Source organism: Artibeus jamaicensis, unplaced genomic scaffold (genome assembly GCF_021234435.1).
Source record: "Artibeus jamaicensis isolate MK-2021 breed Jamaican fruit bat unplaced genomic scaffold, CSHL_Jam_final contig_464, whole genome shotgun sequence".
Lineage (NCBI taxonomy): Eukaryota > Metazoa > Chordata > Mammalia > Chiroptera > Phyllostomidae > Artibeus > Artibeus jamaicensis.
In genome coordinates, this window is record NW_026521842.1 from 4142592 (window position 1) to 4170470 (window position 27879).

A 27879-nucleotide genomic window follows, 5' to 3' on the forward strand; every position below is an offset into this window, starting at 1 on the left:
GATGCACCCCTGCAGCAAACCATGGATCTGGATTTCCAGCGCGTATCTCAGGTGCTGCTCAGTCATGTGAGTTCTGGCCCCACTGAGCCCCCCCCCCCCCGTTCCAAATCCAGAAACGGGCAGAGGAGCATGCAGCAGGGGCCTGACCTGCGGTAGCAGACATGGAATAAATCCCTGTCTACGCAGCTTGAGGGGGAAGTTTTGGAACCTCGGAGAGACACGGGGTGGTGATGAGTCCAGTGGGGCTTCATGGTCCTGATACAGCTGCGGGGCTGCATTGTTCCCAGTTGTCCTGCACCATGGGCTTCAGGGTGAACCACTAGTTGTGAAAATAATGGCAGCTACTAGCAATGAAGCTCAGAGGGTCTTTGTGTCCATTCTATGTTCCAGTCCTCATGGCTCCACCTGGCACCGGGAGGCCATCACTTGCTCCAGGCCCCACATTGGTGAGCAGGGCTCGGGCCCGCCCCTTAGCATCTGCACCTCTGCACAAAGCCAGCTCAGGAGGGGGACCCATGCACCCCAGAAGGGGTCCCGGGAGCCTAAGTGCCTGCCGGGTTTCCTCTGGGGCAGGTGGGGGGCATGGTGGTCGCTGCAGCTGCAGTGAAAGCTGAGAGCACAGAGCACAGAGGGCTGGGGCTCTGGGAAGATGCCCCAGAAGCTGCAAAGGACTGAAAATGTGTGAGGCTGAGTGGGTGGGGAAGGGGAAAGGAGCAGGGGGAGAGAAAGGAACAGAAGAGGGGTATTGTACACTAGGTCTGAAGGAGGTGGGGGGAGGAGGGAGGTGATGGATTAGAGAGGAATCCAGCTGGAAGCAGATCCTGCAGACCTTGCGGAGTCCGGGCTGTGTGGGGGAGGGGGAGGGGCATATCCGGCCTCAGTCGCAGCTCCCTAAACCCTGAAACCCAGATCCGGAGAATTCAATGAGGTGATGCCAGGGCAAATGTGCACGTACCCCAGGCTCCTGGGAGATGGACAAGCCAAACTCAGGAGTGCGATCGGGTGCCAAGTTCCAGTTCTGGGCCCCTTTCCCACATCACCTCAATCAGTCTCCCAAAGGCAGCGGCAGAAGATCGCCATTGCTTGAGAAGGAGGCCCAAAGAGGTTGAGCAGAGTCTAAGGGCCAGAACTTGATTCCTTCAAGTTTGTGAGCTGGAAGGAACGAGCCAGAGCCGGTGGAGGCTTTCACCCACGGATGCCCGGCTCACACGAAAACAACAGAACATCGAACTGCAGGTTAGAAGTTCCCTGCATGTCCAGTCTGTGCCCAGCCCCTACATTTTCATCCTATTGGATTTTCACGGCAACCTCAGGAAATACTGTCAGTCACCCGGTTTTATCGAAGGGGCAGCTGAGGCTGTACCTGAAGCACATTCCTGTGCTGATTCTTTGAGCATCTGTGCAGGTGCTTCTTGCAGAAACTGGTTTTCATTTTTTCTGAACTTGCTGTTCTGTTGGACAGCTTCCATGAACCAGTGAGTGAAGTCAGCTGACCTCCAGAGCCCAGGTCTCAGGGGTGGCCCCACCCTGTCCAGAGTTTCTGCACCGGAGGCTCCTGCCCTTGCCTCTTAATCTGTGAAGCAGTGTGGCCAGCCCTTTAAAAATGGGCTTGATGGAGAGGGTTCTGCCTTCTCCTTTCCCCTCCTTAATGGGTGGAGTAGCAGTTTTCAAATAACACCTAGACCCTAGGATGCCAAATTAGCTGTTGTGTGTTAATTAGCTCAAAGCACCTCTGGAAGAACCCAACACAAGAAAATTTCAAGTTCACCATTATGCAGTTTAATGGGACACAGAGTCTGAATTCCCACTGGCCTGTCTGAATGGGTGTGGCACTTTGGGTTCTGTGAGCTATGTGGCCCGTGTCAGCAGCTCAACCAATCGGGATGGGAATCTGGCATATCAGATGGGTCCTTGGGGTTCCCCTCACCTTGGCTGGCATCTGAGCTGGGGTTGGGACTTTAACATTGCATAAGCTGCCCAGAGTTCCCAAGAACATTCAGAAGAAACAACTGCAGTCATGGATATTTCCCTTGAATGGCAGATGAAATATACCATGTCTTAGCCTGGGAAAACATGTAAGTGAGAATTCAGCACTGAGTGTTTCTTGAAGATACAATGTAATTATCATAAGCCTGGGGTAATGGAATATTCTCAGTGAGGGCAAAATATTTTCATCAATAACATACTAATGGTATGAAGTATTCCTTCTGTTCTACTTATTCTTGCAATGTAGCATATCTCCCAAAACTTACGGCTAAAATAACCATATTGCTCTGCTCATGAGTCTTTGCATCGGAAATGTAGGAAGGGGCTCACTGGGCAGGTCTTACAGGGAGTGTCTCATTCGGGTGTGGTCAGATTTGGGGGGTGGATATTCAGGATGGCATAATTTTCTAGCTGCCACTCAATGCCTACTGCCACACAGTAGCTCCACGGGGCTGTGGGCTGGAGCACCCTGCACGGCCGCTCCAGCATGTTGGTCTCAGTGTTTTTGGACATTGCCCATGGCAGCCAGCTCCCCCCCAGCCAGCATCCCAAGAGGACCTGGCAGCCTTGTGGGTCATGGTCCCGCCTGAGAAGTCACACAGAAGCACTTGCACTGCACCCCACTGAACAAAGTTGGGGCAAAGCCACTGGATTCAAGGGTGAGGGCACAGAGACCTGGGCTTTCCCTGGTGGAAGAGCACAGGGCATGGGCGATGGGGTCGTGGCTCCCTTGGGAAATGTAAACCTCTGCACCTCTGTTGGGAAACTGCAGACTCATTCCAGGGAATCTTTGTAAGCATCCACAGAATGTGGATTAGAAATTCTAATTTCTAGAATTAGAAACCACAGAAATGTGGTGTTTGGGACAACTTTGGGAATTATTCGACCCATTTACAGACAAGTCCATTGAGGTTTAGGTAGGGCTAGATGCTTGATCAAAGCCATGAACCTAGATAGGGGTGGGGAGGGAAGCACAGCTCTGAGTCCAAGGTGAGGTCTCGAGGGCTTTCGTGGGTGAAGCAGGACCTCCAGAGTCACTGGCAGGGGGTTGGGAGACTCAGGCCTCTTTTGCCAGGCTCTGGGCAGGGTAGCCTTGGGCATATCATTGAACAGACCCCTGGCAATGTATAGTAACACTAATTGAAGCAAAGACTGATTGAGTACCTACTATGTACCAATGTTCTAAGCGTTTTCATGGGTTAATTCATTATCCTAACAACGTTGAATGGGGTGTGATTATTATCATCCCCATTTCCCTGGTGAGAAACTTAAGCACAAAGAGGTTCAATAGCTTGATTAAGATCATGCATTCAGCAAAGGGTGGAGCCGAGTTTGGACCCCAAATACTTGTGCTGTGGAAGCTCTGGTCCCACCCGCTATGCTATACGTAGCTGTAACATCGGGACTGTGATTACCGACTGAACAAAACGTTGGAGCTCACTAACGAGGAAGGAGAGAAGCGAGCGATATGACGGGGCTCACACGCCCGTCAGGGATTCAGCAGCTACCTTTCCAGGCTGGGTTCTTGGTCGAATCCTTAGTAGGTTTCTGATAGCAACCAGTTGCTTAGCAAAGGTGAATCTGTCTTCTGCATATTTATCTAAAACAAAATTAATGCTATTCATACAAGGGCCAACTAAACAAAAGCATTTTGTGTTCCACAGCAAGAATGAGGGTCACAGAGGGTGCAGCTGCTCAGCATACTGCCAGGGCCCTTGGCCTTTCTGCTGTTTTCATTCATGTGTGTGTGTGTGTGTGTGTGTGTGTGTACATGGTCCCATGGCTGCAAAAGGGTTGCTTCACCTCCAGAAACATGTAACGACGGCCAGCATCCTCACAGCCTTCCTGTTTGTCAGGTGCTGTTCCAAGGGCTCTGCATACCTCATAGTAACTCATTTAATCTCCCCAAGAACCTACGAGGAAGAAACAATTTTATAACAAAAGCACGGAAGACCAGACAGGACAAGTCACTGTGGAGCCAAAGTCACAGGACTGGCAAATGGCAGGGCTGAGTATGGAACCCAGGAGTCTGGCTCCAGATAACTGGGCTTAACCACCGCAGTCTGCCACCTCTGCCCAGTAGTATTTCAGTCAGAGTATTTCAGAAAAGAGGGTCTCCCAGAGACCTTCCATTTATGCCTCATTGGCTAGAGATGTAGCACAAAGCCTATAACTGCAGAGGAATCTGGGGATGCTGGTGCAGTCTGTTGGGCACATTGGGGTTCTGTTAGCAATCAAGGGTGAAGACTGTTCGGCGGAGCTAGCAAAGGCTAACATGCAGGCCTCTGCCTTTCTGGGCCTCATCTTCTCTAAGTTCACCTTATAGTGGAGGATGGAACCCAGACCTTGTGTCTTCACAGAGGCTTGGCCTCCACAGAAAAGGGCTGTCAGCTTGGCGGCCAACCTGGGACTCCACGGCCCAGTGGCTCAAGTGGCTCTTGGTCATGGTTCTGATTAGCCACCAGCCAAATGTGTTAAAAAATGTCAGGTAGTCTGAAAGATCCCTTTCCGGTGAGCATGTCACCCGGCGGACTGCTGGTCAACCCTGGCAGAAGCACTGGTATCGGTGATCAGAGCAGCGTGTGTGCTTGAGCAGTAACTTGTAGCAGGGCGTGGCACTGTGCTAGCTGGGCTCTCCTTGGTGGCTCAGCACTCCCTATCGGGAGTTAAACACCCCGCTTCCCTCTTTTAAGGTAACTTTGAGCATATATCCAACTGGCTTTAGAGTTTCCCCAGCAGGGCTGAGCTCAGTGGCCCAGGGGTGCTAAGGGGCCCAGTAACTCACCCTCTGTTGGCTGCCCTCTCTCCCCATTTCCCTTCCCCATCGTCCACTCCCGAGATCATCAGCTAAACAAACCTCTTCACTTGAATCCTTGTCTCTGCATCTCTTGAGAGGGAACCCAAATTAAAACAGTCCCCAAGGAATCTGGCTGCCTCTCTCAAGCATGAAGTCCTCCCCAGACCAGCCCTCTGTGTAAGAGGTTCCTAAGAAGTAAACAGAAATAAAGGGCCGCAGACTCATGGCGACTTGTACAATTAGAACTGCCTCATTTGAGACTCAGGGAACATCCTAGAAACCACTACCCTGGATATTGCCCAACTACAGGTCCTTGTGTGGTGGGGAGGATTTGGTTTTCAGCCAAACAAGACACACACACACACACACACACACACACATATACACACACACACGCACGCAACTGTCACTGAAAGTCAAACATGGGATTTGTGAGAAGGAGCTTTGGTTAGAGGTTGAAGAAGGGTCTTGACAGGAAGACCTTGCATGAGAATCAGCCACTGGTGTCAGGCGGTGCTCACTCGGTCCTGGGAGCGATTAAAGTGAGAGTCCAAAAAAAAAAATGAGGGTTCTGGCTATTAGCTCATAAAGATCTTCAGAAGTCTTTCTTATCCATTTTTTAAAAATATATTTTATTGATTATGTCATTACAGTTGTCCCATTCCCCCCCTTCATTCCCCTCCACACTGCCCACCCTCTGCCACTCACATTCCCCCCTTCTAGTTCATGTGCATGTGTCATAAGTTCTTCAGCTTCTGCATTTCCCATATTATTCTTGCCCTCCCCCTATTTTCTACCTACCATCTATGCTACTTATTCTCTGTACCTTCTCCCCCTCTCTCTTCCTCCCACTCCCCTGTTGCTAACCCTCCAGGTGCTCTCCATTTCTGTGGTTCTGCTCCTGTTCTACTTGTTTCCTTAGTTTTTTACTTTAGGTGTGGTTGTTAGTAATTGTGAGTTTGCTGTCATTTTAGTATGCATGTGTTTTATCTTCTTTTTCTTAGATAAGACCCTTTAATATTTCATAAAATAAGGGCTTGGTGATGACGAACTCCTTCAACTTTCTTTGAGGTCTCTTGGCCCAAGAAGGCTGCTGGAGCTCCACCGATTATATCCACATTCCAGGTGAAAAAAAAGTGGTGGTGATGGGAGGAGGAAGACAAAAGGCAACCCTATCAGCTACATCAACACTCTAAGATATTTCCTTGAAAGTTTTACACAATACCTTTTGCAGACATCTCAACAACAATATTAAATAGGTCAAAAATAAATATGGTAATAATAAATACAAGCCCTTGTGCCAACCTCTTTTAGTTTTCTGGGACCAGGTAGTAAGAACCAAGTGAAATTATGATAAAATCTTCCATACCCTGGTTAACACTTGAATTACTACATCAAAAACTGCTTTGGGTAACGAATTACGGCAACAGCTCTCAATACGCAAGGATGGTGCGCAGTTACTGGGACGCTGGGGGATGTTAAGGGGCATGAGCTGCTGGAGACCTGGTTTCTGTATTTAGATTCTGTCAGCTTTAGCCATCCTCTGTGGCAAGGCTTGCTTTCAAGTTCTTATTGGTGTAATTAAGTGAGGCACTTTGCAAAGAAGACACTGCCCCTGTTTACTTTTACACCCCGGGAGACCAGGCAATTGCCTCCTCCCGCCCTGGGAAGCTGTGACAGCCAGTCGAGGCCCCATGCTCTCTGTCATGAGTGTAGAGTACAGCACACCATCAACCCCCAACCGAAGCATCAGATTATTTCGAGTAGGTGTCTGATGTTTGTCTGTGTTCCCATTGGGACAACTTCACCCCTCAGTGTCTCTGGAACTTAGGGACAGGTGGGTGCTGGGCCATCTGGCACCAATTTAAAGATAGCCTTCAGCCCAGCTGTTTGCTTTAGGCCCCCACGCCAGGGGGATGAGGGCTGCGCTGGCCTTAATCTATGGACAACATTCTGAAGCAAATTCTGAGTCTGACAATGTCTCTCGCTAGCTGTGCAACCCCGGGAAAGGTGGTTTACCTTTCTGGGCCTGTAACTGAAAGCAGATCTGGCTCCCTGCAGCTCTGTAAAGGAAAGTGGCTTATCTGCAGATGCTGACCGTCTGAAAGATGGGGGACTCATGTCACAAAGCCCACCTCCACCTCTCAGTGGAGGGAGAGGGGAACAGGACAGAGGTCAAGGAGGAGGGTAGCAAAGTTCTCTCTGTGCAGATGAGCACAGCCCATTCTGATCAGGAAGTGATGGTCGGGTGTGCGTCATCCTGGCTTAGTCATCCCGGCTTCACGTCATCCCGGCTTCACGTCACCCTGGATCCGTGGATTAAGTTCGGCAAAACTCCCTGAGCCGGGATGCCCGGAGGTTGGGGCCTATATCTTTTGAAGTTACTTCCTAGGGTTCTTATAAACATGCTGTTCATCTATAAGCCACATATCAGTCAGAGTCAGCACTTACAGAAACAATTGCAGAAGAAGGTGGGGTGGGTTACAATTTTCCACAATTACAGACCTTAGTTTCTCATCTGTAAAGTGGAGATAATCACAGTAAGTAAGAGGCGTTTCCAATCATTGCATTTTTATTAGCTATGAAGCTGTACAAAACCAAAGGGCAGAATAGAGAAGCTGAAATCCTGGGGGAGCAAACAGCTCTCTCTCCCCTACACAGATCTTTCCCCCACCCTGCATTTTTAAATCCCCGCTTTGAACTGCCTCCCTCTTCTCAAGCTGCTCCTTCTAGGCAGGACCATCAACAGTTGATTGCTCCCAATTGAGTCCTGTCAACAAAAGGGACAGCTGATGACACCAAGGGTACACGTGCCATGCTGTGAGCAAAGTCTCAAATAGCTGATGAAAAGCACTTAAAGTAAAAGGGCTCCGGTGTCGCTGCACAGACCAGTTCAGAGAGGGCCTTGGAGAAGCTTGTCAGTGCCTCGGAGTCGACTCCCCGTGGGGTTTTTAAATTTGATTTCCTTGGCTGAGAATTCAGTTCTTGGCTTAACCACAACCTCATGAAATATTAACAATTTCCCCACTGAAGATCTTGCGTGTGTGTGTGTGTGTGTTGTGTGTGTGCATAAACATAATTTTCTTCTGGAAAATTCTAAGAACACTGTGGTGATTTGGTTTAAGAATGTGTTGCTGTGTGCCAAGACCCATGCCAAGCACATCTCGTGAATCGTCATGATACCCAGTCAAGCTGGGACTGCCTTACGCCCATTATGGAGATGTGCAAACTGCTGCCCACCAGGGGCACCTGGGTGGGGTCGGACCCAGTCCCAGCACTCCTGCTGTCCCTTAGTCACAAGGGAGGGGTTCCACTGGAAGGATAGTGCCCAGTCCCAATTCTGGAACTTTCCCTGGGAGTTCTTTCCTGTTGGGGTGGCACCTGCACCTCCTTCATCATTAAGTGGGGGCAGGCGCACACTTCCCACGCTTCCTCGCTGCTCCCTGGCGCCTGCCGCTGCCCACCTTTCAGACTGGAACACTTAGGGCACTTGCATTCCTTGAAAACGCCGTGCTCCTCCACCCTCACCTTTTCCATTCCGGCACCAGGATCTCAGGGCTTTCTCTAGCTCTCTGTTGTCCTCTGTCCGTGGCCATCCGTGGCCCAGCGTCACCACTCTCCAGGGCACAGGGTGGCACCTCTCTTGGCCGTCTTCTCCCAGCACCTTTGTGCTTGGAAACCTGTGCCGATGTTCTCTACCATCAGATCCTCATGCCAGAAGGAAGGGTCACCTGCGATGCTTCTAAGAGGGATTCGGAGTCATTTCTGTGGGTGAGCCCTTGCTAACGTTTCACAGGTTTCATTATATTTCATGTTTCGATTGATTTCCTTTCCTTCTTAAATCAATCCCAGCCTCACTGTGAGTCCCTGACCTGCCACTTAATACTATGTGACCTTGGGCAAGTCACCCAACCTCTCTGGGCTTCATTTCCTCACCTTAAAATGAAACCAATCATAACACCAGCTTCCTGGGACCACTGGGGAGCCTGTGGGTTTAGTGCACGTGGGTTTCACAGCACCGGGTGGGCAGCGAGCAGCGAGAGTTCGCTGAGGTGTCTTCCTTTGCCTTCAGCACATATTCGGTGTTTGGGAGACTCAAGTGACTCTTTGCAAATGTAACTGACACAGGAGCTCTGCAGTTTTGGGGGCCTTTAGGGTCAAGTTGAAGCACATCTCAGTGGAAACCCTGGATAGAATTCCCCTTTTACAAAGCAAATTACACAAAAACCTGTCTTCTTACTGCTCTTCTGGAGGGAAAATGACATAAAATAAAATAACATTCTATTTTTCATCCAGTAACTTAAATATTTGTCATTAAAGGCAACATGGGAATTTTCTGACATTAAAATCCTGTCACTCAAAATAAGCCGGAGACGAGGAATATCAAAAAGTCATGACTGGGCGGGCTTCCAGGAGGGCCCCTGACAGGCTGCACGCAGAGCCACCGCCACCAGCCGCAGCACCGCCTCTGGCACTCGAGTAGCTCCCTGGTTTCCACTGAGACCCCTTCTCATGACCCCACAGCAGCAGAATAACCCCCCTGGCTGTGGCCCTCCAGGCACATCTCTAAGGCCCGGCAGATGCACCTGGTGTTTGGGAAGCAGCCGGACAACACAGAGAGAAACAGGAACAGTGCCACAGTGCACACAGAAAATGCTCTGAAGGGCGCCCGGGGCCGTGGGGTTTCGGGAGCGCTGGCAGACACACGGGCAGCACAGACAGAAACGGAGGACGCCTCCTTATTGAAAGATGTGCCGCAGCAATTCACTGAAGGAATATTGAGACACAATGATTGGACGGCAGTCCACTAATATCACTTCTCCAACCGTGAGACGCACATCACAGGGACATGGGAAGCTTCCACGACCGAAGGCGAAAATGTGCTTTGAGTAAATGAGGCACACTCCCCAGCACTCAGATAATTTAGCAATCCTCTGAACGTCAGTCATCCACACGTCAGAGGAGGCCCAGTCCCAGCGGGCTCAGCTGGTGGCGATTAGGTTTGCCCCTTGGTCCCCAAGGGGCTGTAGGGTGTGCAGCAGAGCAACCACGGCTCTGAGTGGAAGCCTAGGGGCCTGGGACTCTGTCCTGTTTTCAAGTTCCAGACCTTCCAGGCCTCAGATTCTTCATTTGTAAAATGAAGGTCCTTTTGGGATGAAAAGTCTTAAAACTCCAGGATCTGAAGGATCTGAGCAGGAGCTGCAGACGAAGGGGCTGGAAGGGGAGCAAAGGGGACTCCCCTGAATGGAGGCGGCAGCTGTGGTGGAGGAGGGACAGTGAAGAGTGAGGGGCAAGAGAATGTCATCACCAAGCCCCACCTGCTGAGTCCAAACCTTAGCTGTACAAGAAATATCTTTAATCAATTCTTTATAATTCAACTTAACCCCAAACTTGAGCTTCTGTCCCACTGAGTCTCAATCACTTCTGGAGTCTCCCATTCACCTTGGCCAGGGCAATATCTAAGTACTATGGGGCTCAAAAAGTGCTACCGTTAGGATGAAGATGAAGACAATGGGACCAAGGCTAAAGTACTTCTAGTCCATAGAGGAAAGACAGTGGACTCCATCCCCAGTGGTCATCTCCAGTGGCAGTGAGAGATGGTCAAGATGCAAGGCAATGGCTAGGAAATGGCAGAGGGGGGTAAGGAGCCTGAACAGGCAAATATTTCTTTTTGTGTGTAGTTATTGGAAAGGCTGGAGCCAGCATTCCCCATGGTGGGGGTCCCCAGGGGAACCATAGAATCAGGAGGTGCCTAATTTTATCTTTAAAAATCCCCAACCTTTTTGTTTAAGTTCAGGCATTACCCTCCCTTCTCATACCAGCCTATTCTCAGACAAAGCCCGAGACTGCCTTTGGGGTGAGCTAAATGATGCTCAGAGTGTTTCCCTGGCTGCACTAGTCTCTGAAGCCCAATCGTAAACCCTAACTAGGACAAAAGTAAGTGCTGCTGGAAAGATTTCTACAGCTTTACCTCCTTTGGTCTCCACTGTTGCTGGCCGGGAGGCCTCGGTTACTGGAAGGGCCCTCTTCTGTGTAAACAACACTGCCGCATCCTGATGTCATGGCTTGGGATTTTATAACTTCCAGTTTCTAGTCTCTTCTATGGGACTTTCCACATTCGGCCCCCTTTCCCAAATTTAGTGCAGAAAAATGATTTTGAAATAATAGGGATTAGAACAAAAAGAAAATGCGTAAGGACTCTCAGTTATTTGAAAAACTTGATTCTGTAATAGCACCGATGAAAGACCGAAAGGAAAATGGGTACAATAAGAGACTAAAGAAACAATGAATAACTTTAAGATAATTATTGTTATTATGTGGACCTTCCTAATGGGCCAGGCACTGTGCTTATTAGTTCCTACATGTGACCCCATCTAGTCACCACAGTGCTGTGAGGTAGATGCTATTATTACGTCCACATTATGGATAGGCATGTGGGAAACTCTTGTTTATTTTTAGTTGTTCTCACTGATTGATTGATTGAGGTCATACCCAACTTCTGTGGATAACTCATAGCTTACCCATAAAAACTGAACAGAAAAAAGATGCGTTGTCCCTGCTACAGTCTGTTTCTGTAACTTACCACAAATAGCAAGCTGGCAAGGCAGTGACCTTGACATTTGGCTCTCTGCATCTTTCCTGCTTTGTCCTGGCTTCTGGAGCTCTTGGTGGGTCTAGATCTATGCTCTCCCACGTGTTTGGTCTCCTCATCTTGAATGAGGAAATTGAAGGGTCTTTAGACTGTGCTGATGAATTTTCCTTGGGCCACCCAAGAAGTCATAGGCCAAAGAGAGATTAAAATGCCTCTCTCCTGAAGGTGTCTCAAGAGGGGACAAAATGAAGTGAAATGAATGTGGTGTGCCAGGTGAAGAAACTTAGGTCAAATGGTTGTGGAGGCCTCCCGAGGTAGTGGTCAGAGCCCATGCTTTGAGTAACCCTCCAACTGAGAACAGGCGTGGAGGGTACCTCGCAGAACGACATCACATAATGCCCTGGTAAGCCAGTGAACATGCTCAACCATGAAGAACTGAGGAAGGCTGCAGAAGGGTTAGCATGCCTTCATCCGAGAGTCTCGAGTGGATGGTGAATTTGGCACTGAGATAAATGTTCCTACAGCAAGGATAAAGGAGGCAGCATGGCAGACCAACAGAGGGGAAGGCAGCAGCTCCAAAAGGAGGCAGGCTGGGATTCAGGTCTGCACCCTGCGGGATGTCTGATTTCTGCTGAGACAGAGGAGCTCCATCCCCCAGGTTCTCTCTCTTACAACTAAAAACCCTGCATATACACAAAATACAAACTCACAAAGACTATGAAAGATGCAGTAAAGGAGGCAGACTGCTTAGGGACGTTGGGATTCAAGGAATGACTCAGCAGTGAGTCCCCAAAATTCTATTATTATCTCCCAAATATCCCAGAGAGAGCACTGGAGAAGCCTGCAGTCTGGTACCATTAGCAAACAAAAACATGCTCCAAGAATGGCTTGTTTTCCCTAGAACAATGTACCAGGAAAAGAGTGGACTGATAGGACAGAAAGCTTTTATCACCATACCCACCCTGCTCTAGTGACCCAACACCAGAGGAAAGACTCCTTTTCCCCCCCCTGTGGTCTCAGAGGAGCTGAGGAGGGAGTTGACCTCTTTGTCCTACTACCCTAATGCCATAGACCTCTGTCACTTTTCCAAATTATATCCAGTCGAATCCAATCTCCCACCCAGTGTTACTGGCACTGCTGAGCAAGTATGTTCATTTCTTGCTCAATAGAAGCAGGTGGTGCTCTCGTCCTCCTGCCGGGGTGATAGCATTGTCCCAAGCAGAGAGCTGAACCTCCACCCCGTCCCACAGCCTAGGCAGCGTAAGGTAGGTCTGGTCAGCACTCCGACTCCTCACCTCCCTGACCCCCCCTGCCAGTGTGAGGAAGGTGTTGTGCTAGGCCCCCACCCCATCAGTGAGGCTGAGAAAGGACAGTGAGGTAGGACTAGCTGGTACTCTGCTTCCCTCCCTGGTATCACTGGCATGCAGCAACCAGCTGAATATCCACTCCCACCCTAGACCCACATGCTACATCCAAACGGGTGAGACTGCTTGCTAACAGAGAAGATCAAACAGGATCCAGACTCTCACAATGTAATCCCCCCTGAAGTCCAGTTACAAACAAAGGTTGCTCATCATCTTAAACATTAGGGTAACCACAACTTAAATGAGAAAAAAACAGCATGCACACACACACACAAACAAAATGTAGGAACATCTAGAAAGGATTATGAACAGCAATCATGAATATACTTGAAACACAGAGTGAAATACAAAGACTCAGCAAAGAAATAGAAAACAAAAAAAAAACCAAAATGAAAATGATAGAACTGAAAAAGCCATCAACAAACTAAGGGCGTTCTATGGGCTCAATAGCAGAATGAACGTGACAGATGAAAGAACAAATGAACTTGAAGATAGAACAATAGAAATTATTCAGTATGAACAAGAGAGAAACATAGTAAATAAATAAATAAATAAATACATGAAGCAAGCCCCAGGTACTGGTGATGATCAGCATGCATCCAGCGGAGAAGAGGACAAATGTGGGGCTAAAAAATGTTTGAGAAAATAATAGCTAAAAATTTCTGAAGTTTGCTGCAAGTTGAAAATCTAACCCAATCAAACAGCCAAGTAAAACCCAAACAAACCTACGTTAAGACACATCATAATCAAACTTTTGAAAACTAAAGACAAGTAAAAGATCTTGAAAGAAGCTAAAGAAGAATGACAAATTATAAGGAACACCAGATCTGAAACCACACAGAACAGAAAGAAGGAGCATAATGTTTTTCAGGTGATGAGGGAAAACAACAGCCAATCACAAATTATGTACCCAGTGAGACTGTCCTTCAGGATTCAATGGGAAATAAAGACATTCTCTGGTAAAGAAAACTAACAAGAGCCCTGGCCGGGTTGCTGGGTCGGCTGGAGCATTGTCCTGTATATCAAAAAGTTGTGGGTTCAATTCCCAGTTGCACCTACAGTGTGATCGTGTGCAGAAGGCAACCAATCAATGTTTCTCTCTCTCTCCCTTCCTCTCTCTCTCTAGAATAAAAACAAACAAACAAAAGCATGTCCTCTGGTGAGGATTAAAAATATTTTTTAAGAAAGACTAAGTGAATCCATTTCTAGCAGACCTACCTATAAAGAATGACCAACAGGAGTTCTCCAAGGACACTCAGAAAGGAAAGAAAAATAGGGTAAAGAATAGGCTTTAATGCTTCTTGTTAGTTTCTGAAATTGTATTTTTAGTTGAAACAAAAATCCTAATACCATCTGTAGTGGTGCTTAATATATAGAGAAGAAAAACCTAAAATAATTGTATTTTAAAAGTAGAGAGGACACAGGGCCTTGAGTGGAAGTAAGTTTTCTGAACTCAGCTCCACGAGTAGACCGTGAGAAGTTTTGTGCATCCACTGCAATATTTAGAGCATGCCTGAAGAAGGCTGTACCAGCCATACACCCAGACACATCAGAAGTAAATCCAAATGGAATCCAAAAAATGTGCAAGCACCTACAAGAAAGCAGGACAAGAGAGACAGAGGAATGAGCAACAGGTAACAAACAAAAATGACAGGCTTAGCTGTAACACACGTAAAACTGCATTTAATATTAATTACGTACATGCAACAATTAAACACAGAGGTGGGCAGAGTAGGTTAAAAAACACAGCTGACCTATATGACGCCTGCAAAAACCTCACTCCCAATATAATGACATGGGTAGGTTGAAGGGAAAAGATGCAACATGCAAACATGTGTGAATTTAAAAAAAGAAAGAGTCACTGTATAAATATCAGATAAAGTAGACTTCAGAACAAAGGCGACCATTAGGGACGAGAGGAACATCACATAAAGATAAAAGAGTCTATTCACCAAATCTTTCCTCTGCCGTTTGCCATCTCTACCGACAACCAATACAACCTCTTTGAACCTCAGCTTCTTCATCTCTGAAGTGGAGACAACAGACACTTCATAAAATACTATGAGGATTAATTGCTGAGTGTAGATTAGCACATGGCAAAGGCTCAGTAAATAATATTTCGCCCATCACCTTAAATAATGTGTGCCACCTTATCACCATTTAAATACTGTGTACGGACCAGAAAATGAGGAGCCACACAGTTGTGTGTGTGATACAATATGCACATAACATACACTTTACATGTTAAGTGTGTGGTTTGGGGGCAGCAGGTCCACCCACTGCTGTGCACCTGTCACCACCACCCATCTCTAGAAGCTTGTCACTACCCCAGGTAGAAACTCAGCACCTATCAAACCCACCAGCTGTTTTAACCAAGACAATTTGACATAAAGAGTTTTTAAAAGATTTTATTTATTAATTTTTAGAGAGAGGGGAAGGGAAGAAGAAAGAGAGAAGGGAGAGAAGCATCCGTGTGTGGTTGCCTTTCACACGCCCCCTACTGGAGACCTGGCCTGCAACCCAGGCATATGCCCTGACTGGGAATTGAACCAGCAACTCTTCGGTTCCTAGTCTGGCGCTCAACCCACTGAGCCACACCAGCCAGGGCTAACATAAAGAATTTTTAAGCCAGATATTGGAGGACTGAACAGGTAAAAAGGCAACCTGGGACACTGCCGAGGTGGGAACCACAGAGGGCTGGAGCTACCACCCCTATGGCCGCTGGGGCAAAGGGCAGGGGTGGATGGGAACTTGGGGGCTGAGAGGAGGGTCTGTGGAGCTAGCACGCAGGCTCTGAGGGGACAAGGCTGAGTTCTGAGGTCCGAAGTTAGAAATCTGGGTGCCAGCAGGGCCGCCTCCCTCTGAAGGCTCCGTGGTCCTCCCCGCCTCTCCCAGCTTCTGGTGGCCACAGGTATTTTTTGGCTTGTGGCCACATCACTCTAATCTGGCCTCCATCTTTACGTGGTCTTCTCCTGTGTCTGTGTCTGAGTCCAAATTTCCCTCTTTTGATAAGCCCACCAACCGCATTGAATCAGGCTCCCCCTAATTCACACACCCACACAACACAACGTTTCCCATAACAGGTGGGTTTGGAGCTGAAAGGCAGTAGCCTAGTAACCAGCACTGGTGTTGTTCTGGTAATTAGGGAATATAGGCCCACTTCTGCCCACACAAGTCACAGGGACCTTTCAGAGCCTCAGTCTACCCATCTGCAACATGGGGGGGGGCAGTTGGATTAGCAAACAGGTAAAGATAAACTATGTATGGGGCTCATTGCCACATGTGTGGGGCATGAAGTAACAAGACCCATGTTCTGCTCCTCAGGTGCTGAAGGTGCACCATGGCAGCCCGGAAGCTGCAGATGACCACCAGGTAGGGCAGGGAAGGCCTGAAGGCCAAGGGGTAACTCAGTTCCTGAGCTAAAATCCCCATTTGATTTGACCAGCGGAGAAGAGGACGCCCAGCTGGAGTGTGAGTGAGTCCACGGGTTTACAGGGTTGAGATGCCGTTCCAGAAGCTTTCTGATGGGACTGAGGGGTCCCAGACGGGCACGGAGCTTAGGTACACGATGTAAAGTGGTTTTCAAAGGGCCGGGCTCCGGCTTCCATACTCATCTGACCCGGAGTAATGTAAACTGCCTTCTCCACTAGACCTGTGGTTTATTTGTACAGTTTGGGCCATTTCTGTAAATGTTTGACCCGTTTGGAAATCCAATCCAAAGGGAAAGCAAATGAAGGCTTTTATTTTGTGCGATGGAATTCACAGTCCATGACGGTGACATTTTACCTACTGCAATGTATTGAATGCCGCATTCAATAAGCCAGATGAAGAAAGGACCCATTTTGTTTTGTCTTTTTCTTGTTTTGAAACATCTCAAAACCTAGGGAGAAAGAAAAACGCATGGTTTTGTGGAGAGTAAGGAGGTGTGAGACGATGTCCAGAGCTCTGGGCACGTGGGTGCCCAGTGAGCCTCAGACGGACGGGACACCCCAGAGACAGAGTCAGGGGCCGCCTGGGGGTCCGAGTGGGGTGCCCAGGGGAGTGGGTCCACTGAAGGGGCACACAGCTCCACCCTGAGCCAAAATGCAATGACTCCCTTACAGGCCAAATGTCCTTCCAGTTCACTGAACATGCCATGAGGAAGCCAGAGTTCTTGTTAAGAAAAAGATATTCGACTTTCAAAATGAATGACTGATGGCCACTAATTTCTCTCTTTAAAAAATTACCATAATATGGACTTTCATAGAGTCAAACTTGCTACTTCTAGTATATTAGAGGGAGAGAGAGAGTGTGGGTGATGTGTGTTATAGCGTGAGCATTACAAATTGTTATGTACATAACACATTCCCGGTTTTCCGATTATTATTATTAGGTTGTTGTTACAATTTTCTGGGATTGGAGATATACCGTGAACAGCAGAAAACTACAAATAGGAAAAAAATGAACACATCAGCTAGTTCCTTGTGTAAGAATTCACGGGTGATTTTCCAAACCTTTAACCACTGGTAGAGACCACTGTTACATTTCAGGCTTGAGGCCCCTCCCCCGGAAATGCTGGTTCCCTAAGCCTGGGGCAGGGCCCAGAAACCTGCATTTGTGCCAAGGCCCCGGGTGCCACCGGGACTAGAACATCCGCTGGGAACAGAGACTCCATGGTTCTCTGCGCTGTGCTTGGTGCACACAGCTAGAAACACAGCAAATATCTGCGAATAACTCAAGACTTCTGAGAAGTGAATGTACAGTTTGTGATTCAGCTGGGGTCCCAGTGGGAAGCCGATAAGCCACTCAAATGAGGAGAATTTCAGGAGACTCTGTTTACACAGGGATTTTTTCATACAGGTGGGACTGAAATCCTGTTCGATTTCCACACGGCTGGGCTCTGTGGGAAGCAGAGGGCAGGAGAACCCCGGGGCTGCTCGTCGCAGGCTCCCGGGGCAGACAGGGTCTGGAGGTGCTGCGGAAGGAAACATTCCAAATTTTCCCACCTTCTCCCTAAACCCACATGGAGCCTACACCCTGCTCTCCATCACCACCACCACTGCCACCCTCTGCCTCAAACCTTCCTGGCTTCTTGACTAGTTTATTGTCACCCCTTCCAAACTGGTCCCCACCCACTCCACCTGGCTCCCTGACAATTCACCTTCCAGAGGCCTGGTGACCCAGATTTCTAAGGTCCACACCCAGAGATGCCGCCACTGTATCAGGTCCCCTCCAGGGTCCCGCTGTTTGCAGGACAGTGTATCTCCGTGTCCAGCCCACATGGTGTCCTCCAGCGTCTGACTCACACCTTCCCAGCCTCCTGTCCACTTGTGCAGACACCACTCTTAAAGCTCCTGGCAATTCCCACCTTTGCACCTTTGCACACCTGCCTCTTCTGGTTGAAACTCTTTCCCCTGGTCTTGGAGGGTCCCAGTACCACCTCCTCCAGGAAGCTTCCCCAAGGCTGCATCAAGCCTTCTTCCTCTGAGCTCCCACACATCCTCAATCCCTCATAACCAATGACCTCACACGAATGAAGTCCCTGTGTTTGCAGGCAGATGTGGATATTCAAGGTAGGGACATAAGGGAGGTTCTTCTTCCCCAAATGTCAGGGAGAGATGAGACTTGATCAAACAAATAGCGTCTGCATATCAGGTCCTCCAATAATAAAGCTTTTATCACTGATAATCTGTACTCGTCATGTGCCAACGAGGAGTCAGAAGCATTGTCTGGGTTTGGTGTCGGGCGGGCACTTGCAGGGGGCACCTGCCAATCCCGGCTCTGTTCCCTAAGAATTTTTTCTGGATTCAATAAATGCACTGCCCTTTGGCTGTTTCCCCGCTCTTAGCCTGATCCCAGAGCCTTCAACCCGGGGCACATGGTATCCTGGGTGACCAACTATAGAGTGACCCATCAGCTAGGGGCACGAGGGTCCTCAGCCTGAGAAGCTCTATCCCAGAGCCCTCCCCAGCAGCGAGACCCCCGGATGGGGTTCGGGTTGGGTCCTGATTGGGAGCACAGGGAAGCCTGTGTTCTGTTGGGGCTGCAGACCAACCCGTTCCGGAGCACTCACATTTCAGCTGGGTTGCGGTCACATCCGAGCTGTTCAATTTCACTTAAATCAGCAGCACGCAGGGTGTCGATCGCAGCCCTGTGGCTTTGGTGACCATCAGTGCCAATTACACAAAATGCCAGTTGCCAGGGCAATCCTACCTTTGCACAGGCCAACAGAAGAAAAAAACTGTTCCTAAAGTTAATTGAAACCAAACCAAGACCACATGGCTCCTTTTGGGGGAATTGACCTCGGCCCCTTTCCCATCTCCATTTCCTCCTGGTGGTGTCGGAGCTGACCCCACCCAGCGCCCATTTCAATTTTTGTACAATTGACCTTTGTTGGATCCAGGTTTGCTTTCTTTGACTAGCTGGTTGAACCAGCAGCCTGTGTGGATATTAGCATTTAATGGGAAAACTGGATCATTTCTCAGTGGCACTAAATGTCTGTGCGTGGTGGATTTTCAACTTTACAGAGGCACTTGTAAGCTCCAGGATTATTTAAAAAATTAAATCATAACAACTGGTATAAAGAGAGAAGGGAGGCAAGTGACGGAGTCCCTGGGATATTGAGTTACTTCTGAGACCAGCTGACTTCGGCAGCCTGTCCAACCTTCTCGCATGTTGGTGGTGGTGAAATTGACTGTGAATCAATCGGCCAGAACTTTGTCTGGCTGGGTTCTGAGTTTGGACGGTTCTCTGGTGTGTCTTTGATTTTCTTTTGAGCAAAGGCTTGGTTAATAAAGAACAAAAGTTAGTTAAGAGTATAATATTCACTTCTGAAATGTCCATAGTGATGGATAGAGTTTTATCGTACTATTATAGGCTATAATCTTTTTTAAAGGTATCTTTTTAAAAGCTCATTTATTTTAATTTATTTTGAGACAGTTTTATAGTGATATAAATTCAGCTACCATACAATTCACCTACTTAAAGTGTATAATTCAGTGAGTTTTCATATATAACATTATTAGCTTTTCTTTTAAAATGTGATAAAATACACATAACACAAAATTTGCAGCTCTAACTGGTTTGAAGTACACAGCTCAGCAGCATGGATCATTCTCGCTGTTTGCAAATGTCCCCACTGTCCATTTGAAAATGACCTTGGGGGGGGTTGGAATTTCAGAAACAGACAGTAGGGACGGTCGCACAGACGCTGTGAACATCCACATGAAAAGTGGAAAATGTTGTCATGTTTCCCAAGGTGTTAACTCCAAAGTGCGAACACCTGGCTCGCTGGTTACTAGAAAGTTCTAGAAGCTACTGGTTCTTGAACCTGAGCTCCCTGGAGAAAGAGAATTTGGCTCCACGTCTCCAACATCAAGAACAGTCTTTGGTGCACGGAAGCACATCGTCAGTGTCAGCGAGATTGGTTCTTGGAAATGTCTTAAAATTGGGGTTCTGTGTTGGAACCCCCAACACTGGGTGTGGGACTGTTGACCAAGGAGGCAGGCATCTGTGTGGCACTGTGTAGGGGGGGTGGGCCAGGACCCACACCCATCAGTGCCTGTTCCTCTGTCCCATCAGCAACCACAGAGCCCTGCACCTGCCATTACACTCGATGATTTTCTAAGCTTTTTTTTTTACTTCAAGCCATATTAATAAAACTGTACAACTGATTGCTCGGCGGGTTATTGTTTTATATTTAAAAGCATAAATACATCAGCTGAGGTGACCACAGGAATTTCAGGTCCTTCCCTGGGCCCCTCACCTTCCCCTCTGACTGAGCCTCCTGCTTCTCGCTCTGCCTCTGTCTTTCTCTCTGTCTCTCTCACACACACACACACACATTTCCAGCCATGCAGACCCCCTGTCTACTCTCCAAGCTCCCTTCCACTCTGCATTAACCATTCCCTCCTTCTAGAACTGTGTCCCCCAGGTTTCGTTTCAGCTTGAATGGCCCCTCCCTGAGACGACCGGCCTTGTCCACCTCACATCTCCTTTGCTTTTCACCCCAGCTCTTACTTAGCTCCTGGTTCATGTAATTTGTTCATTTTCTATCCCCTGCACCTGATCAGACCATGCGCTAGTCCTGCTTCCAGCTATAGCCCCAGTGTTTGGGACATTCCTTGATACATAGTAGGTGGTCAACCAATATTTGTGGGCTGTTCCAAAGTCACCCAGTGATCAAAGGATGGAGTCCCACCCCATGACTTCTTACGTCTTGGCTGTGCCCACTGCCCCCCTCCCTGCCCGTCAGAACCCGATTCCTCATCCTTCCCCTGTGGGCTGGGGCCTTCAATGCAGACTATAAGAATGCTCCATCCACACCAAGGGGCCCACAGCTAAGGCAACCCTGTGGGTGGATGTTTGGGGGCATTTGTATTTCAACAAATCAACACATGAAACAACCACCAGCGTCGGGGTTCCAGTTCTCTAGGAGCTGGCTAGGGCAGTGGGTGATTATGCAGCTGGGCTGCAAAGCTCTCCGCAGCGGGTGCCTCCACCGTTGCTCCAGCAGCCAGCTCTGCTCCGGGAAAGGGGCCATTCATAAGTCTGTGGCTCCGGCAGTGACAAGATAATTGTCACTGAGCTCCTGACTCTGGCTCCTCCAGTGTTCTTCCTGCTTGGATGCCTGGAGCCTCAGAGTGATAAAGAGACCCAGCTTCCAGCCGGGCTGTCCAGGGGGATGGAGATGCCCATATCTGGCAGGGCTGCTGCCAGCAACTTGACAGGAGGCTGCCTGCCGGGAGTGGAATCAGAAAATCTATAAAAAGGAACTGGAGGGCACAGCCCAGCGAGTTATTTGGCACTGGCGTCCAAGGCTCACACAGCACAGGGCGGACCCCTTGTCGGGGGGGATGGTGCTTTTATGGCTTCACCAAGGAAGATGAGAATCCAAACACCATAGAAGCACCAGGCATTGGCCCACTAGCCATGACTCTCTGGGCAAAGATCCAGGAGAAGCCGTGGTCTCGTGGCACTCATTCTGTGGGACATAGTTCCTCTTGCTAAGTGCCCTGAGAATATAGATGCAGGTCTGTGCCTCCCCAGGAACCTGGGCTTCCCTGGGACAAGGGAAGGTAGAAAAATCCCACTTACGGAGGCACATTTTTCAAAAAGAGTCAGCAGGAGCCTGAGTAACAAGATGTGAGTGAGAGTCTCACAGGAAGCTCTCATGGTGGACGAAGCCTTGGTCAGGGCCCTCCCCACTCTGAAGCATGTCTGACGCACCTCAGATCACAGGACAGTGATTTCACTACGAATCTGTCTTTGCCCTTCTAGAAACAGGAACTTCAACGAGTGATGATGATGATGATGAGAGCACCACCGACTGCTGTTTGCCTATTTTACCTCTTTCTTGAACTCCCACCTCGTCTCCCCTTCAGACACCCACTATCAACAGGCCATGACAGCATCTCGGGGCTGCTGCTCAGATCAAATTCATTCCACAGACTTTCGCTGGCTCTGTTCCTGGCAGGGGGACAGGGAAGCAGCAGGCCCAGCTTGGCTTCTAGGGGGAGAGACAGGCGGCAATCTGACACCCCGTGAACGTGAGGTCCCAGACTGTGCCGAGTGCGAGGAGGGAGAGGTTCTGCCCATGAGACTATTTCCTAAGCAGCACTGTGCTGGTGGAGAGCTGGAGACCCCGATAAGTGAATCTAGGCAGCGGGGCAGCTGAAAACGGGAGGCGTTGGCCCCTAAATCCAGGCTTTCCTGCTGGGCCCTCCCAGGCCCACCCCAGGGACCAATATAGGGTGGTTGAAAGGACAATTGGGTCCCGAGCCTCAAACCGCCATTCGGATTTAAAACTCACACAGAGTTTCGGAATTTCTCTTTTCCCAGTGGACGCTAACTGTGGCCGCGTTGCGCCCTCCGCAGCCCTCCTGGACGCCTGCATGCGCCCGTGCCCTGCCAAGCCCCACGAGGGAGGTTGGCGAGTTCTGGACCACATGGACCTGGACGCTCGGTTATAAGGAGAAGCATTGCTCAAGGAACCGTTGGAGAAGTGAAGTCTTAATTATAACCCGCTGTCGAGCCCATTGCTTTGAGGGACCATGTTCTGGGCCATGATGGGGGCAGATCAGACCAGAAAAGGACAATTTACACAGACCCTCCGGGGAGGACCTGCAGGGATGCCTCCTGGTGCCCTGCTGGTCTTTCGCCATCACTCTTCTCTCCCGCACACACGTGTGTAAATAGCTGCTGAACACACACCTACCTAAGTCTCACCAACGCATGGGCTTCCTCCTACTCAGGGGCTGCTGGCAAGGGTGGTTGAAGGAGGCTCCAAATCGTTTGGGAGCCAAGGGTGTTTGCCATATGTGCAAGTGTGTGCAAGACTTATGTGAGTGTCTGTGTGTGAAAGAATGTACATGAATGTATGTGTGTTTGGGGCATGTGAGTGGATATCTGACTGTGTGTGCAAAAATGTGTGTCAGAGTGTTCTAGCTAGTGTGTGACAGTGTTTCTCAATGTGTGTGTGCATGCAAATGCATGAGTGTGGGTGTCTTAATATGTGTGTGTCATGTGAGTGAGTGTGCAGGAGAGTGTGTGTGCAAGTGTGTGAGGCATGTGCAAGAGTGAGTGCAGTGTGTGAGTATGTGTGTGAGAGTCTACAGGCCAGGACAGCTCAGAGGAGGCGGTAAATGCAGGTTGCTCCACGGATTCCTGTGACCGAGGAGGCACGCGGTCAGTAGCCGGGGACTCTCGAGAACCCCAAGAGCAATGTCAAGGCCTTTCTGGAAGAAGCAGCCTCCTGTCAGAGGGGGAGAAAACAGCTCCCTGAGCAGGTGTTTCTCTTAGCATTTGGGGGAGCTGACAGCAGTGACGACCGTCTCCTGGCCACCAGGTCCTCCAGGAGGAGACTGGGACTGGGCTGGGAGTGACCTGTGAAGACTGTGGAACTTCTTTCCTTGTAGACTTGGAGAGTTCGTTCAGGTCATTTCTTTCAAGATCATACAGAATATGCTGTTTTTCTTTTCTTTTTCATCTCATCTTCATGATACCCCAGAAAGTGGACAGAAAGAGATTAAACTGCCCTCGTTTTTTTATATAAAATGTGAAGTTCGATGAGGTAAAGGGATCTGTTCAACCTCTCCGTGAGTGGGAATGACCGAGTTTGGCTAAGACCCCTGGAAAGTGCTGCTCCACGTCGAAACTCCCCGGAGATACAACCATGGGAATAAAGCTGCCTTTTTCATGAAAGTATTGTCATGGGTGCCCGTGGGCACATCGTGCAGCTCTGAAAAGTTCAATTCCTCTCCCTCTGCCTCTTAATATCCTATGTCACTAGTTGCCATTTTTTGCTAGCTGCTTTATTGTATTATTTCTCTCATTGTTTATTGCCAGTATGTTCATACTCGTTTGAGGTGGCTGTTTGGAAAAATGCTTTGGGATGAATGTTCACTACCTATATCTCTTGGCTTCATTCCATCTGGACTATTTGGAAAAAATCTGGACAACTCAGCCGTCCTGATGTTTTGTCCGTGACATACTGGGTCCTTGCCTTCAGATGTCTGGAGTCCCGAAGACACAGCTGTGCAAGAGAGGCAGTTGGCTATTATTTATTGTCGTCCTCTGGGGTTACTGGGGCCTCCATAAAGTCTCCTCGGTGAGTCAGAGGTTTATGGTCCAGGTTGTATTCTGGGGATCTCAGATTCTGCCTGTTTGGGTTGTCATTTTGAGGAAAGCCACAAGTTTTGTTTTGTTTTAAACAAAGGAATTTTGGGATTTGTGGGGAAGCTGGAGAAAACCCTGCATCCTACAAAAAGGAAGAAAACATTTTACAGGGCATTTTTAAAGAAATGGAAGTGGCAAAGATTTGAGACAGGTCATCTGGGGGATTTCAACCTTCAGTTCTAAAGTTCTGAACTCTCTGTCTGTCTGTCTCTCTCTCACACACACACTCACACACACACACACACACACACACACACACACAGACACAGAGTTTTGAAACAGCTTAAAAAGACGAAAGGGAAAGCTTCAGGAGAAAACAGTTATCTCCAGAAAGTTTCCAAAGACTTCATACCTCTCATATCTAAACACAATTAAACCTTGTTTACCAAGGTAAGAAGTACGTGTTTCTGTTTAGGTGGAATGTCATGTATCTTTTACAAAGTCGTGTCTTGTCTCTTCCATGAAGGTTGTAAATTTTATAGCTAATGGAATTATGCCTGCCTCCACGACTGATTTCTCATAAAAGATTCAGAAAAAAATCAGGGATACTTCCTGGCCACAAATAACAAACAGCCACCAGCTTCTCTCCAGCACTCCTTCTGTGTGTGTGCGTGTGCGCCAGAAGTGAGCAAACCTTGTGAGTTGCATGAAGCAGCTTCCCCTCTCTACCTCTCTGCTGCAAATTCCGGAGCAACAGAGTCTTGCTGCGGAGAAGCCCATCCCTCCCCTTTTGAGCCTCTTTTATTCCCTCGGCACGATTTTTGCTTTCAGTGGAAACTATTAAAGGAGAAATTCAACTGAGAGAAACTAATTCTAAGAGCAAACTTTTGACAGGCAAAGTCATTCTTAAAAATGTATTTTATTGTACATGTCCCTCAAAAATATTTCACCTATTTATATAGTTGTGTATGAGTCTTCTCAAGTGGCTGCCAAGTTTGTCCAGTAGACCCCACTCACCGACACTCAGGTTCTTAGGCTCACCGAGGGCATCGACACAGCTCCAACCAAAATGAGTGAAAAGAATTTTTCTAATAGCTCAAACTTAATAACTAATTTTATTAAGATCAGTGACTACATCCTCCCTGGGGTCTTATGAATAAAGCACCCCTTATCTTGGCAATAGGCCAGTTGGTTCATTGAGTAAAAAACATACACGATAGGCAGCTCGTGAAACTGACCGACAGACATGGGGGTGGGCACTAGCTGATCACAAAGAGCACTTTCACTCCCCCACAAAACAGCAAGAATTTCAAACGGCCCCCAAATAAACTACGCAGGCTTCCTTCCAGGGAGGACGCTGCTGTCTCCAGCCACACGCCCTTCGGCCCAGAGCAGCGGCTGGGAAGGAAGAAAGCCGCCCCGCAGCTGGCCCCCTGAGACAAGGAGGGGACCCGCTGGTGTGCCAGAGCCCTGTTGCACCAAAGAACCGGCTGTTTGCCCTGGGCACGCACTGCGTTCCTCCACATCGGGTGACACTCAGTGGAAAGGGAGATGTTCAGTGGGTCACTTCAGATGGGTGTCGCAACATCAGGATAAGAACTCCACGCCAGGCAGGGATGAGTCTTGTGACTGCCTTCATTCTTATGTCTTCAATTCGAATTTCTGGTGTCATAGGTGCAATCAGAAATATCTCTGCATCGTGTCAAGAAATGCTTAGAGTTATGCTCGTGTCTGCCTCCAGTAGCTCACCACCCAGTCTCCACCCACTAATGAGAAGCGGGGGCGGCTCTGGCTGTGCCTCATGGAACTCGTGAGCTGACAGATGAGGGCTGGCCTTGCTCCTGCCCCAGCACGGGCCACCCCAGGAGGGGATGTGTCTCAGGCCTGCTGGCTCCCAGGCTGGGCCATGTCCCCCACATGCCACTGCCTGTCATACACAAATAGCATGGGGCAACCCAGGTTATACCTTCCATTACTAATGGCACCCTTTCGCTCTCAAAAGTATCCTGACTTAGATGATAAATTGAATGGTCACCCTAAATATAAACAAATGTATACATATGCATTCCCTTATTTACATATAGTAAGCAGGATATGTGGGTGGCAACATCCATGTGTATATTTTTTCATAATCTTAGACAAATGAAAGAAACCCTGGGACCGCCCCCCACGGTCTCACTCTCCCTCCCTCCCTCTCTCTGTCTGTCTCTCTCTCGTTAGTGCCAGTTGAAATGTGTCCATAGGACGCCTGTGTTCTTGTAAGGGATCGCTCAGCCCGCCTTCTGGTGTTGATTGGAACTTCCTGCAAATGGAGTGTGTGTGTGTGGGGGGATAATGGGGGGGTCGTGGGAGAAGTGAGGCGGCAAGGTGGGGTGGCACAAAACGGGAGCAGGAAAAAAAGGGAGAAGGGGAAGCAATGACAGAGAAGTCCAGACTCTTTTGAGATGTAAAAACACTGAATGCTTACATTGCCGCAAAGAAGGGGAAAGTCTACCTCTTCATCCGACTCCTGGGTGAGGCTTCTGATCATGGCAGCTTAGATTGGCCACACCTCCCAAAGGCAGGATGAAATAGGCAGGCAGAAAGCATCTTGACTAAGTAGGAGCAGTGCATCCTTGGAGTTCAACCCCATGTAGGGCCATCCAGAGGAACGTTACCACGTTTGAAAGTATGAAATCAAGGTCTGCTGCAGGGGGGGCAGACAACCTCTGCTTTGGCTCAGGGACATTTTTTTTCCCTGCCATCTGGCCAGGAGGTGTGTTGGGGATAGAGATAGTCTTTGTGTCTAGGGGCTGGCATGCAGGGAACAGCAGTGGCTGGGAACGCAGGGCGGGGCCTGGCTGGCTATTTCTGAGTGACAGTGGCCAGGTACCAATCCTCAGGCAATTCGGCCCCACCTCCCCCCAGATGTGGGTGGCCTGGGCGGAGGGGTCTGCACACCAGGATTCCCAGGCCACCCAAGGAGAGGGTTATGCCTAGAGCTAGCCATCTTTCTGTTCGTAATGGATGCAAGGCTGGTAGGGATCATACATAAGGTCGAGGTCTGATCAAATTCCCAGCATGGGACAGATATTAGCCACCATGACCACTGTCAAGCTCACACTCACTCTTGGGAACCTTGGCTCAAGGCAGCCAAGGCATGGGACTCCTAGCCAGGGATGCCACCGGTCCTGGTGACTCAGTCATACAGACAAAAACGTGCCCAGTGTAGAAACTAAAGCCATTAAGATGCCTTAGAACTGTTAGGACAGCCACCCAGGGCCTCATCCAAACCAGCTGTCCAGGCAGGCAGGCTTGATTGCACAGCCCTCCCATCCAAGGTTTCATGATCAAAATCAGCACACGATTGCCCCCAAGACCCTTGCACACAGCCCCTCGGAAGAGAGGGAAGGGGGGCAGAGCACTCGAGGTTCTTCTCAGGCAGACACCCCTCCTCCTCAGACACCCTCACGAGGACCAAGGCTCACAGTTCTCTGTCTCCTCGGCCCTGGCCCACAGCATCAGCCTACAACCAGCCTCTGGCTTTGTGAATGTCACGGGGTCAG